Below are 15,935 nucleotides of genomic sequence, written 5' to 3'. Positions count from 1 at the left end.
AATGAACCGAGCCAAGTACCTAACTGTTAAGCACAGCATGTTTTTCTTTGGAAGAGGAGAGAGACATTTGAGTAAAGAAAGGGCAGAAAATAGATAAAATTAACAAGCAATGAGTACAGCTACAGGTTTATAAACAGTGAGTACTGGATGATAATAATAATAAAGAAAGAAATAAAGCAGAAATGGCTGGCTGCATTGGAAAGATAGATAATGTTTGATGGCATAACAGCTAACAGGATGATGTTCACTGAACAAATTGGGCAGTATTTTGAAGCAAATGAAATAACTGGTGAAAAATGAGTTCCGGTGTTGCTGCATGCAATGGGTGGGAAAGCATACAGTTTGTTTAGAAATTTAACTGTTCCAACCAAACCAGCTGAAATGAGCTGTGCAGATATCATGAATGTAGTGCAGGAACAATTAAAACCAAAACCATTGTTGATTGTAGAACACTTTAGGTTTCATAAGTGGAATCAAAAGTAAGAGGGTTCCATTTCAGTTTATGTGGCTGGATGGAAGAAATCATGTGAGCATTGTTAGTTTAGTGATGGCCTTAATGATGCACTGAAAGATTGTTCAGTTTGTGGAATCTTACAAGAAAGCATTCAAAAATAGCTCCTAACTGAAGCACAACTCTCATTTAAAACAGCATTTGAAATTTCTGTATCAATGGAAACAGCAGCCAGGGACCAACTGAGTTGCAGTCAGGAATGACAGTTTAATTCCTCTGTCAGAAACTTGTAGGGGAAAATAAACAATCAGTCAACTTTGCGGCATCTAAATGATCACTTTGACTAAATCTGACCTGCTTTATGGTTAGTTTTTCACAAGCCTCTTTCATAATGATCTACGTGTTGCTTGCCTTCATTTTGAAGCTGATTACTTTGTCACATTTATGGTTGCCAATTAATCAGTAAATTTCCTAATTTTGTTCATATTCAGTTTGATATACGCAGCTACATCAATGCTGTGCTTCTGCATGGCATTATATTTCAGGTTAACTTTGGGTATGACCATAGCAAAAAATTACACATAATGCAGAAAATCAGAATTACACAAATGCTTCAATATTGATTGTAATTTTTTCATACACAAGTTGTTTTCAGATACTTTCCATGTATTTCCTTGAAGTCTATAAGCTTCTGACAGAGGAATTAAATTGTCATCAATTCACACCCATGCTAAAGCAACAGACGCTGAAAGCAGAGCTTTCACCACAGTATCACCACATTGAGATACACAACAGAAATACAACACTGTTCCAGTTAAAATCAATCTGTGACAGTAATCCACATGAAGCTTTATCCCCTGGGTTGGTGAGTCCAAAGCTAGAGGGCATAGATACAAGATGAGAGGGCGAGATTTAAAAAAGACACGGGAGTTAACTTAAGACCATAAGACAGAGGAGCAGAGTTTGGCTATTTGGCCCATCGAGTCTGCTCCACCACTCAATCATGGCTGATCTTTTTTTTTCATCTCTTCAACCCCATTTCCTGGCCTTCTCACAGTAACCTTTGATGCCATGTCCAATCAAGAACGTATCAATCTCTGCCTTAAAGACACCCAATGACCTGGCCTCCACAGATGCATGTGGCAACAAATTCCATGATTTCACCACCCTTTGGCTAAAGAAATTTCTCCACATATCTATTTTGAATGGACACCCCTCTATCCTGAGGCTGTGCCCTCTTGTCCTAGACTCTCCCACCATAGGAAACATCCTTTCCACACCTACACTGTCTAGGCCTTTCAGCATTTGAAAGGTTTCAATGAGATCCCCCCTCGTCCTTCTGAATTCCAGCGAGTACAGACCCAGGGCCATCAAACTCCATCACCTTGTCCTTAACAAATGACTCTAACATCTTCCCAACCACTGAGGTCAGGCTAACTGGTCTATAATTTCCCTTCTGCTGCCGTCCTCCTTTCTTAAAGAGTGGAGTGACATTTACAATTTTTTAGTCCTCTGGTACCATGTCAGAGTCCAATGATTTTTAAAAGATTATTTCTAATGCCGCTACAATCTCTAGGGCTACCTCTTTCAGAACCCTAGGGTGCAGTTCATCTGGTCTGGGTGACTTATATACTTTTAGGTCTTTCAGCTTTTTGAGCACTTTCTCCCTTGTAATAGTAACTGCACCCACTTCTCTTTCTTCACACACTACAACATCAGGCATATTGCTATTGTCTTCCACAGTGAAGACTGATGCAAAATACTCATTTAGTTCATCTGCCATCTCCTTGTCCTCTGTTATTATTTCTCCTGCTTTATTTTCTAGCCATCCTAAATCCACTCTCATTTCTCTTTTATTTTTAACATACTTGAAAGAACTTTTACTATCCACTTTGATATTATTTGCTAGCTTGCTTTCATATTTCAACTTTTCCTTTATTATGATTCTTTTAGTAGCTTTCTGTAGGTTTTTAAAATCTTCCCATTAGTTTTTACTTTGTTGTAGGCCCTCTCTTTTGCTTTTACATTATCTTTGACTTCCCTTGTCACTATTTTGCCATTTGAGTATTTCTTCATTTTTGGAATACACATGTCCTGCACCTTCCTCATTTTTCCCAGAAATGCACACCATTGTTGCTCTGCTGACATCTCTACCAGCAGCTCCTTCCAATTTACTTTGACCAACTCCTCTCTCATACCACTGTAATTTCCCTTACATCACGGGCAAAATTTTGATGCTCCAAGGAAATACATGGAAAATATCTGAAAACAACTTGTGTGGGAAAGAATTACAATCAATATTCCAGGTTAACGAGGCATGACAGGAGAATGGGAAAAGGTGAGTTGCTGGCACCTTAAAACTAATCGCTTCAGACAGATGTGTCTCGTCAACCATGGTTGGCAGGTCATCTAGAAGAAGGAAAACTGACCTCAAATCTCTGCTGCCTTGTGGCTATACCCTGTCATGAGGAAGGCTTTGGGGGTAAACCGCGACGGAAAAATTCGTAGCTGGATTCTCTGAGGCAGTTCAATGCTGACTGGCAACTCCTGCGACGCTGCTAGTACCAAATTTTATCTGTTTCTGCCTTTCCTTTGGACTTATCAGATGTGTGGAGAGAGGGAGCCTGTTACATGGGTAATAGTCATAGTCATAGTCATACTTTATTGATCCCGGGGGAAATTGGTTTTCATTACAGTTGCACCATAATTATTAAACAGTAATAGAACCATAAATAGTTAAATAGTAATATGTAAATTATGCCAGTAAATTATGAAATAAGTCATGAAATAGCTTGCCCTTCGTATTGTACTGCCCTGGCTTGCGTATCTAGACTGCTAGGACACAACATCCATGGTTGACCCTGACAAACAGAGGCCTCATTCATTCACTCCAAGTGTGGCCTCACTAATGACTTTAATAACTGCAACATAATGGCTCTATTACTTGATGCTCTGACTGATGAAGGTCAGCATGTTAAACGCCTTCTCACCACCCTGTCTACTTGCTCCACTGTCAGCGAACTGTGCACTTGTACTCCCAGGTTCCTCTGTTCCACATTTGCCTGTTCACTATCTTACCTTGGTGTGAATATCCAAAATGCATCAATTCAAACTTGTCTAAGTTGAAATTCATTTGCCATTCCTCAGCTCATCTCTCTAACTGGCTAAGTTCTCTTTGTAATTGCTTCATTATCAACAGGACTTCTAATTTAGTATGAACGACCTTCAGTGAGATCCTTGTTACTGATGCAAACTAGTTAGTTTTTGAATACCTGGTTGCAACTTGGTCAAAGATAATCAAAGATCACCTCTTTTCACAAAGCACCTGGCCCAGATGAGGTACCTGGCCAAGTACAGAGGACCTGTCCTGATCAATTGGCTGGAGTATTCACTGAGACCTTTAACCTCTTGCCTGAAGCAGAAGTCTGAGGTTCCCAGCTGCTTCAAGCAGGCTTCAATTGTACCAGTGCCCAAGAAGAAAATGATAACTTGCCTCAATGACTATAACCTAGCAGCACCCACATCCAATGTGATGAAATGCTTTGAGAGGTTGGTGATGAAACATATTAACTCCTGCCTGGGAAGTGACTTGGATCCATTCCAGTTTCCCGACTGGAGCAACAGATCCACAGCAGATACCATCTCATTGGCTCTTCACTCAACCCCAGAACATCTAGACATCAGGATGCTGTCATAATGGGGGACGCTGGTGGCAGACCCAAATGCAAGACACAGACACTGAAGTACTAGGAACAGGACTAGGATGCAGGACCAGGGCTAGGACATGGACAAGAAACAGGGAACCCGGTCAAGGAACTATGAACTAGGAGCCTGGACTTGAACTCCGAGCCAGAGACTGGACAAGGACCCAGAACCTGGGTCTTGTCTCGGGGTCAGACCCCAGATCTAGGCAAGGATATGACATGGCTACAGGACTGGATGAGGCTGGAAGCTGGGGGCTGGGGTCTTGGGGCCGGGGTCTTGAGGCCGGGGGCCAGGGTCTTGAGGCCGGGAGCCAGGGTCTTGAGGATGGAGGCTGGAGGCTGGGGTCTTGGAATTCAGAGGCTGATAACTCAGAGGTTGGAGCCCGGAGACAGACTGGAAACTGTACATCAACACAGAGCTGGGACCTACCCTTCAAAAAGCCGGGACTCATCTTTGACATGACACTAACATGAGACTGGACATTACATAGACATAGAGCCGGGACGTGTCCTTAGGCAAGCCAGGACTCAACTTTATCTCCACACCAAGGTGGGACAGGTCCATCCGTCGGGTAACAGCAGAACTTACCCCACAGAGGCGAGGACAAGACAAGACAGATCCCCCCGCAGGGCAACGGCAGAATGGCCTGACTTACCCCACGGAAGTGAGGACAAGAAGAGACAAACACTGAAGAACGACAGACAGTTCCATCTCTGCCTCGGGGTTGATCTGAGTTGCAGTTACGGCAAGCAACCTTGGCTGGCTACGGAAACAGCCGGATCCCTACCTAGCTTAGAGTGGCTGACAGCCACACAGCTGGCCCAGGAAACAGCCGAATCCATACCGCAAAGACAGCTCCAACTACCGACAGCAAGGCCCATGAAGCGATGGTTCTCCAACGCGTACGAAAGATGGCAAGTGGCCGCTCTAGCCTTCCACCGGCAGGTTGCTCCCAGGGGATCTTGACAAGACAAACCAGCAGCTCACACTCAACCCCAAGGCTACTTATATTCCAAGCCCCAAGATGGGAATCAGATGCTTATGATTAACCAAACCGAAACAAAAGACAGCTGGAAGACCCGGAGTCCTGAGTCCACGGATGGGACCGTGAACTGGAATGCGGACTTCACGGACCGGACCATGACAGATGCTCTTTATCGACTACAGCTTGGCCTCAATACCTCCTTGTGCAATTGGATCCTTGATTTCCTGACTTGCAGAACCCAGTCAGTTTGGATTGGCACCAACATCTCTTCCACAATTTCCATCAGCACCGGTCCACACAAGGCCGTGTGCTTAGCTCACTGCTCTACTCGTTTTACACTTATGACAGTGTGGCTAAGCACAACTCCAATACCAAATTTAAGTTTGCTGTCGACATCACTGTTGTGGGCTGAATCAAAGGTGGTGATGAATCGCACATAGGAGGCAGATTGAAAATCTGGCTGAGGGGTGTCATAACAACTCAATGTCAGCAGGACCAAGGAGCTGATTATGGATTCAGGAGAGGGAAACCAGAGGTTCCCATAAGCCAGTCAGAGGATCAGAGGTGGAGAGGGTCAGCAACTTTAAATTCCTTGATAAAATTCCTTGGGAAAGAAGTTATTCAAGCTGGCGCTAAACAGTGACTCCTTTGCTTGCATCTTCGGAAACAGCTCTATTTCTATTTTTGAGATCTATTTTTCCCTTTTTAAAGTTCTTTTGAAGACCCTGACCCGGAGTTACGCTCTGACTATGGAAATGGGTCCCGCTCTCAGGGCCTCACGACCGGCTGCTTTTTGATATCCCAAGGACGCAGCCTGGAAGACAAGTGCACCTTCAGGGTTCCTGGTTTTTGTGGTTCTGGAGATGTGCTGATCCTAGGCCGGTGCCCCTGACTGAAGTGTCGTGGGAGAACACGGAACATCGGGATCAGCGGGTTAGCTGCCGGGGGCTGTGTGTCTGGAGAGCTGTGCCTTTCTGGTGCTGACTCTCTGGGCACAGAGCTCAGAAACAGACTTTTAACATTGTGAATCAGCAAGTTGTTTGTTATGTCTCCCCTCTGGCTGTGAAACAAGGATACCTCTTTTTCCCCTATTAGGGAGAGAGAGAGCCTGTGGTATGTCGAATGACCGGGTGAACGTGTAGTTCTTGGGATACTGCAAGTCTGTGTCGTTATTAACACTTTGCTGCATGTTTGAGTGCTCGGTGGGGGGTGCTGATGCTTTTATGCTGGTGGGGGTGGGGAGGGTCATTGCCTTGCTTCTGCTTGTGTGTGGGAGGGGGGAGCTGGGGGGACTTTGGGGTTCTAACAAGCCTGATAGAGTTCTTTGAGGAGGTGACCAGGCATATAGATGAGGTTAGTGCGGTGGATGTGATCTACATGGATTTTAGTAAGGCATTTGACAAGGTTCCACACGGTAGGCTTATTCAGAAAGTCAGAAGGCATGGGATCCAGGGAAGTTTGGTCAGGTGGATTCAGAATTGGCTTGCATGCAGAAGGCAGAGAGTGGTGGTGGAGGGAGTACATTCAGATTGGAGGCTTATGACTAGTAGTGTTCCATAAGGATCTGTTCCGGGACCTCTACTTTTCGTGATTTTTATTGACCTGGATGTGGGGGCAGAAGTGTGGGTTGGCAAGTTTGCAGACGACACAAAGGTTGGTGGTGTTGTGGATAGTGTAGAGGATTGTCAAAGATTGCAGAGAGACATTGATAGAATGCAGGAGTGGGCTGAGAAGTGGCAGATGGAGTTCAACCCGGAGAAGTGTGAGGTGGTACACTTTGGAAGGACAAACTCCAAGGCAGAGTACAAAGTAAATGGCAGGATACTTGGTAGTGTAGAAGAACAGAGGGATCTGGGGGTACATGTCCACAGATCCCCGAAAGTTGCCTCACAGGTAGATAGGGTAGTTCAGAAAGCTTATAGGGTGTTAGCTTTCATAAGTCGAGGGATAGAGTTTAAGAGTCGCGAGGTAATGATGCAGCTCTATAAAACTCTGGTTAGGCTGCACTTGGAGTACTGTTTCCAGTTCTGGTCACCTCACTATAGGAAGGATGTGGAAGCATTGGAAAGAGTACAGAGGAGATTTACCAGGATGCTGTCTGGTTTAGAAAGTATACATTATGATCAGAGATTAAGGGAGCTAGGGCTTTACTCTTTGGAGAGAAGGAGGGTGAGAGGAGACATGATAGAGGTATACAAGATATTAAGAGGAATAGATAGAGTGGACAGCCAGCGCCTCTTCCCCAGGGCACCACTGCTCAATACAAGAGGACATGGCTTTAAGGTAAGGGGTAGGAAGTTCAAGGGGGATATTAGAGGAAGGTTTTTTACTCAGAGAGTGGTTGGTGCTTGGAATGCACTGCCTGAGTCAGTGGTGGAGGCAGATACACTACTGAAATGTAAGAGACTACTAGACAGGTATATGGAGGAATTTAAGGTGGGGGCTTATATGGGAGGCAGGGTTTGAGGGTCGGCACAACATTGTGGGCCAAAGGGCCTGTACTGTGCTGTACTATTCTATGCTCTATGTTCTGTGGTCTAACTTTTTAATTGTTGTTCATTCTTTGGGGCATTCCTCTGTTTTTGTGAGTGTTTATGAAGAAAAAGAATTTCAGGATATATATTGTGTACATTTCTCTGACATTAAATGTACCTATTGACCTACCTATTGTTATCATTTCGGAGGACCTGCCCTGAGCCCAGCATGTAAGCACAATTATGGAGAAAGTACGACAGCATCTCTACTTCCTTAAGAGATTGCGAAGATTCAGCATGACATCTAAAACTTGGACAAATTTCCAAGGATGTGTAGTGCAGAGTATATTGACTAGCTGCATCACAGCCTGGTATGGAAACAATGTCTATGAATGGAAACTCCTACAAAAAGTAGTGGATACACCCAGTCCATCACAGGTAAAGCCCTCCTTACCACTGAGTATGTTTACATGGAGTGTTGTTGCAGTGGGGTACCGCAAGGCTCAGTGCTGGGACCCCAGTTGTTTACAATATATATTAATGACTTGGATGAGGGAATTAAATGCAGCATCTCCAAGTTTGCGGATGACACGAAGCTGGGTGGCAGTGTTAGCTGTGAGGAGGATGCTAAGAGGATGCAGAGTGACTTGGATAGGTTGGGTGAGTGGGCAAATTCATGGCAGATGCAACTTAATGTGGATAAATGTGAAGTTATCCACTTTGGTGGCAAAAATAGGAAAACAGATTATTATCTGAATGGTGGCCGATTAGGAAAAGGGGAGGTGCAACGAGACCTGGGTGTCATTATACACCAGTCATTGAAAGTGGGCATGCAGGTACAGCAGGCGGTGAAAAAGGCGAATGGTATGCTGGCATTTATAGCGAGAGGTTTCGAGTACAGGAGCAGGGAGGTACTACTGCAGTTGTACAAGGCCTTGGTGAGACCACACCTGGAGTATTGTGTGCAGTTTTGGTCCCCTAATCTGAGGAAAGACATCTTTGCCATAGACGGAGTACAAAGAAGGTTCACCAGATTGATTCCTGGGATGGCAGGTCTTTCATATGAAGAAAGACTGGATGAACTGGGCTTGTACTCGTTGGAATTTAGAAGATTGAGGGGGGATCTGATTGAAACGTATAGGATCCTAAAGGGATTGGACAGGCTAGATGCGGGAAGATTGTTCCCGATGTTGGGGAGGTCCAGAACGAGGGGTCACAGTTTGAGGATAGAGGGGAAGCCTTTTAGGACCGAGATTAGGAAAAACTTCTTCACACAGAGAGTGGTGAATCTGTGGAATTCTCTGCCACAGCAAACTGTTGAGGCCAGTTCATTGGCTATGTTTAAGAGGGAGTTAGATATGGCCCTTGTGGCTACAGGGGTCAGGGGGTATGGAGGGAAGGCTGGGGCGGGGTTCTGAGTTGGATGATCAGCCATGATCATAATAAATGGCGGTGCAGGCTCGAAGGGCCGAATGGCCTACTCCTGCACCTATTTTCTATGTTTCTATGTTTCTATGAAAGCATCTCCATCATCAGGGACCCCCACCACCCAGGACACGCTTTCTAATTATTTTTGGGTGAGGCTGTACCTCAGTGGGCCTGAATGACTAGGACCTCTGTGCTACAATTTCCAACCTTGTACACTCAGTGGCCACTCAGTGGCACTCGTTAATGCAACTAACTAATCAGCCAATCATGTGGCAGAAACTCAATGCATAAAAGCATATAGATATGGTCAATTGGTTCAGTTCTTCAGACCAAACATCAGGATGGGGAAAGGATGTTGACTTTGACCATGGAATTATTGTTAGTGCCAGACAGGGTGATTTGTGTATGTGAGAAACTCCTGATCTCCTGGGATTTTCACACACAAAATTCTCTAGAGTTTACAGAGAATAGTGCAATAAACAAAAATCATCCCGTGAACAGAGTTTCTGTGGATGAAAACATCTTGTTAATGAGAAAGGGTCAGAGTAGAATGGCTCAAACTGGCAGGATTCACTGTAGAAATTATTCAAATTAGCTGAAAACCACCAGGAAGCACATGAAAATACTGTAAGTAAATTCCTTCTTTCAAAGACACCTTGAGATGCATCCTTTACAGAAAAAAGCTGTATAAAGTGTGAATGCTGAACAAGATTGCATTATTAAGATACAGTTTGGATTACATAGTGTTCTTAAATAGGTTTTCCAAAGTTTTGACATGTGTGTTCTTCCATTAGATAGATTTTGGATTTTGACCAACAGTCTTAGAGAGTCAGGTAATAACAGCAATGGTCACAATTCAGATCACCACATTATAGGAAGGATGTGGAGGCTTTTGAGAGGGTACAAGAGGTTCACCAGGATGTTGCCTGGATTAGAGTATTAGCTATAATGAGGAGTTGGACAAACCTGCAGATGGTAGAAGCAGATAAGAAAAAACATTTAAAAGGCACTTAGATAGATGTACGAGTAGGCAAGAGATGGAAGGATACAGTCAGATTTCATTAGTTCAAATTGGCATGATGAGTGCCATGGACATCATGGGCCAAAGGGCCTGTTCTATATTTTAAGTTCTATTACTTAATAACTAAACAAAATATCTGGGTTACAACAGTAAATCCACACAATTCTGCTGAAATTACAAAGTGGCCGGTAACAAGTACATACAGGATAAACTTTCTGTTTGTTGAAAATATTCTTGAAGCTGTCACTGAAGGAAGATGAATTTCAGGATAAACAGCCTGCCAATGCATTATCATCATTTTCATTGATGGCCTTCTTAATACAATAAGTTCAGAATCAGAATCAGGTTTATTATCACTGGCATGTGTCCTGAAACTTGTTAACTTTGCAACAGCAATACAGTGAAATACATGATAATATAGAAAGAAGACAAAATTCTGTAAATCGATTACACTAAGAATATACAGTATATGTATTTTCAGTAGATTAAAAATACTTTATACTTTATGTCGCCAAACAATTGATACTAGAACGTACAATCATCACAGTGATATTTGATTCTGCGCTTCCCGCTCCCTGGATTACAAATCAATAGTAAATATTAAAAATTTAAATTATAAATCATAAATAGAAAATAGAAAAATGGAAAGTAAAGTAGTGAAAAACAAAACCGAGAGGCGGGTCCGGATATTTGGAGGGTACGGCCCAGATCTGGGTCAGGATCCGTCCAGCAGTCTTATCACAGTTGGAAAGAAGCTGTTCCCAAATCTGGTCGTACGAGTCTTCAAGCTCCTGAGCCTTCTCCCGGAGGGAAGAGGGACGAAAAGTGTGTTGGCTGGGTGGGTTGTGCCCTTGATTATCCTGGCAGCACTGCTCCGACAGCGTGCGGTGTAAAGTGAGTCCAAGGACGGAAGATTGGTTTGTGTGATGTGCTGGGCTGTGTTCACGATCTTCTGCAGCTTCTTCCAGTCTTGGACAGGACAACTTCCATACCAGGTTGTGATGCACCCTAGAAGAATGCTTTCTATGGTGCATCTATAAAAATTAGTGAGGGTTTTAGGGGACAGGCCAAATTTCTTAAGCTTTCTCAGGAAGTAAAGGTGCTGGTGGGCTTTCTTGGCAGTGGACTCTGCTTGGTTGGACCAAGTCAGGTCATTTGTGATATCGACCCCGAGGAACTTAAAGCTTTTGACCTGTTCCACTTGCGCACCACCGATGTAAATTGGGTCGTGCGGTCGGCTACTCCTTCTGAAGTCAACAACCAATTCCTTCGACTTGCTGACATTGAGGGATAGGTTATTGTCTTCGCACCATGCCACCAGGATCTTAATTTCCTCTCTGTACTCAAACTCATCATTACCCGAGATACAGCCTACAACTGCTGTGTCATCAGCAAACTTATATATTGAGTTTGATGGAAACTTGGCGACACAATCATGGGTGTACAGTGAGTACAGCAGGGGGCTGAGTACACAGCCTTGTGGGGCACCGGTGCTCAGAGTGATTGTAGAGGAGAGCTTGTCCCCTGTTTTTACAGCCTGGGTCCTGTCTGTGAGGAAGTTGAAGATCCAGCTGCAGATCTGAGTGCTAAGGCCCAAGTTCCAGAGCTTAGGAATCAGTTTATTTGGAATGATGGTATTAAAGGCAGAGCTGTAGTCAATGAAAAGGAGCCTTACGTATGCGTCTTTATTCTCCAGGTGTTCTAAGGAGGAATGTAGTGCCAGGGAGATGGCATCTCCCGTTGACCTGTTGCTCCGGTAGGCGAATTGCAAAGCGTCGAGGTTGACCAGTAGGCTGTGGTTGATGTGTGCCATAACCAATCTCTCGAAGCACTTCATAGCAATTGATGTCAGAGCCACAGGTCGATAGTCATTCAGGCATGCCACCTTCCTCTTCTTCGGCACTGGGATTATCGTTGCCTTTTTAAAACACGAGAGGATCTTAGACTGAAGCAAGAAACAGTTGAAGATGTCAGCAAACACTCCAGCTAGCTTGCTTGCACAGGCCCGGAGAACCTGTCCTGGGATGCCTACTGGGCCCGTCGCCTTCCTTGGATTTATCTTCAGGAAGGCCCTTCTAACATCCTCCTTGGTGACGATGAATCTCGATGCCACCAGGTCCGGTTCATCTGGAGGGAGTGGGACACTCCTCTTCTGTTCGAATCTTGCGTAGAATATGTTAAGTTCATCAAGAAGAGAAGTTATTGATATTCCCAGCCTTTTCTTTGCACCCGGTGATCTCATTTAGACCCTGCCATAGTCTACAGGCATCCCTTTGGTTAGCCTGGGCTTCCAACTTGGCTCGATATTGCCTCTTGGTGCCCTTAATGGCTTTCATGCCTGGATTCCGTGTAGCAACTGGTATCCCCGGACCTAAAAGCCGCAGCTCTAGCCTTCAAAAGGGACTTGACCTCATAATTCATCCAAGGTTTCTGGTTAGGGAATTACCGGATCGTCTTGCGAGACACACAGTCCTCCATGCATTTCCAAATAAAGTCCGTGACAGCTGAGGCATACTCATCGAGGTTACCTGCCGAGTCCTTGAATACTAACCAGTCCACCGATTCAAAGCAGTCATGGAGGACCTCATCCGTTTGTTTAAAAAAGGATCGAAAAGTAATACGGGAAATTATAGGCCGGTAAGTTTGACGTCGGTTGTGGGTGAGTTATTGGAGGGAGTACTGAGAGACAGAATCTACAAGCATTTGGATAGACAGGGACTTATTAGGGAGAGTCAATATGGCTTCGTGCATGGTAGGTCATGTTTGACCAATCTATTGGAGTTTTTCGAGGAGGTTACCAGGAAAGTGGATGAAGGGAAGGCAGTGGATGTTGTCTACATGGACTTCAGTAAGGCCTTTGACAAGGTCCTGCATGGGAGGTTAGTTAGGAAAATTCAGTCGCTAGGTATACATGGAGAGGTGGTAAATTGGATTAGACATTGGCTCAATGGAAGAAGCCAAAGAGTGGTAGTAGAGAATTGCTTCTCAGAGTGGAGGCCTGTGACTAGTGGTGTGCCACAGGGATCAGTGCTGGGTCCCTTGTTATTTGTCATCTATATCAATGATCTGGATGATAATGTGGTAAATTAGATCAGCAAATTTGCTGATGATACAAAGATTGGAGGTGTAGTGGACAGTGAGGAAGGTTTTCAAAGCTTGCAGAGGGACTTGGACAAGCTGGAAAAATGGGCTGAAAAATGGCAAATGGAGTTTAATACAGACAAGTGTGAGGTATTGCACTAAGTGGTGTTTGGTAAATTGAAGGGATTAAAGGCAGATAAATCCCCAGGGCCAGATGGTCTGCATCCCAGAGTGCTTAAGGAAGTAGCCCAAGAAATAATGGATGCATTAGTGATAATTTTTCAAAACTCTTTAGATTCTGGACTAGTTCCTGAGGATTGGAGGGTTGCTAATGTAACCCTGCTTTTTAAAAAAGGAGGGAGAGAGAAACCAGGGAATTATAGACCGGTTAGCCTAACATCGGTGGTGGGGAAACTGCTGGAGTCAGTTATCAAAGATGTGATAACAGCACATTTGGAAAGCGGTGAAATCATCGGACAAAGTCAGCATGGATTTGTGAAAGGAAAATCATGTCTGACGAATCTCATAGAATTTTTTGAGGATGTGACTAGTAGTGTGGATAGGGGAGAACCAGTGGATGTGGTATATTTGGATTTTCAAAAGGCTTTTGACAGGTCCCACACAGGAGATTAGTGTGCAAACTTAAAGCACACGGTATTGGGGGTAAGGTATTGATGTGGATAGAGAATTGGTTGGCAGACAGGAAGCAAAGAGTGGGAATAAATGGGACCTTTTCAGAATGGCAGGCAGTGACTAGTGGGGTACTGCAAGGCTCAGTGCTGGGACCCCAGTTGTTTACAATATATATTAATGACTTAGATGAGGGAATTAAATGCAGCATCTCCAAGTTTGCGGATGACACGAAGCTGGGCAGCAGTGTTAGCTGTGAGGAGGATGCTAAGAGGATGCAGGGTGACTTGGATAGGTTAGGCGAGTGGGCAAATTCATGGCAGATGCAATTTAATGTGGATAAATGTGAGGTTATCCACTTTGGTGGCAAAAACAGGAAAACAGATTATTATCTGAATGGTGGCCGATTAGGAAAAGGGGAGGTGCAACGAGACCTGGGTGTCATTATACACCAGTCATTGAAAGTGGGCATGCAGGTACAGCAGGCGGTGAAAAAGGTGAATGGTATGCTGGCATTCATAGCAAGAGGATTTGAGTACAGGAGCAGGGAGGTACTACTACAGTTGTACAAGGCCTTGGTGAGACCACACCGGGAGTATAGTGTGCAGTTTTGGTCCCCTAATCTGAGGAAAGACATCCTTGTCATAGAGGGAGTACAAAGAAGGTTCACCAGATTGATTCCTGGGATGGCAGGACTTTCATATGATGAAAGACTGGATCGACTAGGCTTGTACTCGTTGGAATTTAGAAGATTGAGGGGGGATCTTATCGAAATGTATAAAATCCTAAAGGGATTGGACAGGCTGGATGCAGGAAGATTGTTCCCGATGTTGGTGAAGTCCAGACCGAGGGGTCACAGTTTGAGGATAAAGGGGAAGCCTTTTAGGACCGAGATTAGGAAAAACTTCTTCACACAGAGAGTGGTGAATCTGTGGAATTCTCTACCACAGGAAACAGTTGAGGCCAGTTCATTGGCTATATTTAAGAGGGAGTTAGATATGGCCCTTGTGGCTAAAGGGATCAGGGGGTACGGAGAGAAGGCAGGTACAGGGTTCTGAGTTGGATGATCAGCCATGATCATACTGAATGGCGGTGCAGGCTCGAAGGGCTGAATGGCCTACTCCTGCACCTATTTTCTATGAAGGACAAACCAAGGTAGAACATACAGGGTTAATGGTAAGGCACTGAGGAGTGCAGTAGAACAGAGGGATCTGGGAATACAGATACAAAATTCCCTAAAAGTGGCGTCACAGGTAGATAGGGTCGTAAAGAGAGCTTTTGGTACATTGGCCTTTATTAATCAAAGTATTCAGTATAAGAGCTGGAATGTTATGATGAGGTTGTATAGGGCATTGGTGAGGCCGAATCTCGAGTATTGTGTTCAGTTTTGGTCACCAAATTACAGGAAGGATATTAATAAGGTTGAAAGAGTGCAGAGAAAGTTTACAAGGATGTTGCTGGGACTTGAGAAACTGTGTTACAGAGAAAGGTTGAATAGGTTAGGACTTTATTTCCTGGAGCGTAGAAGAATGAGGGGAGATTTGATAGAGGTATATAAAATTATGATGGGTATTGATAGAGTGAATGCAAGCAGGCTTTTTCCACTGAGGCAAGGGGAGAAAAAACCAGAGGACATGGGTTAAGGGTGAGGGGAGAAAAGTTTAAAGGGAACATTAGTGGGGGCTTCTCACACAGAGAGTGGTGGGAGTATGGAATGAGCTGCCAGATGAGGTGGTAAATGCGAGTTCTTTTTTAACATTTAAGAATAAATTGGACAGATACATGGATGGGAGGTGTATGGAGGGATATGGTCTGTGTGCAGGTCAGTGGGACTAGGCAGAAAATGGTTCGGCACAGCCAAGAAGGGCCAAAACGCCTGATTCTGTGCTGCAGTTTCTATGGTTCTATGGTTTCTATTTCCTCCGTCCAGTGCGACACTACTTTTCAGACTGTGACCAAACTGAAGTAATATATATTTTTAAAAAGTGTGGTAGTGTTTATGGGTTCCGGTAAAGCACCCCCCCCCCCCACCATTCCCCATTCCCTTTTCCCTCTCTCACCTTATCTCTTTGCTTGCCCATCACCTCCCTCTGGTGCTTCCCCACCCCCCGCTTCCCTTTCTTCAATGGTCTTCTGTCCTCTCCTATTAGATTCCCCCTT

Source organism: Mobula hypostoma, chromosome X1, assembly GCF_963921235.1.
Source record: "Mobula hypostoma chromosome X1, sMobHyp1.1, whole genome shotgun sequence".
Taxonomy (NCBI): Eukaryota; Metazoa; Chordata; class Chondrichthyes; order Myliobatiformes; family Myliobatidae; genus Mobula; species Mobula hypostoma.
The sequence above is the reverse complement of the archived record's forward strand: the minus strand, read 5'-3'. Positions refer to the sequence as shown.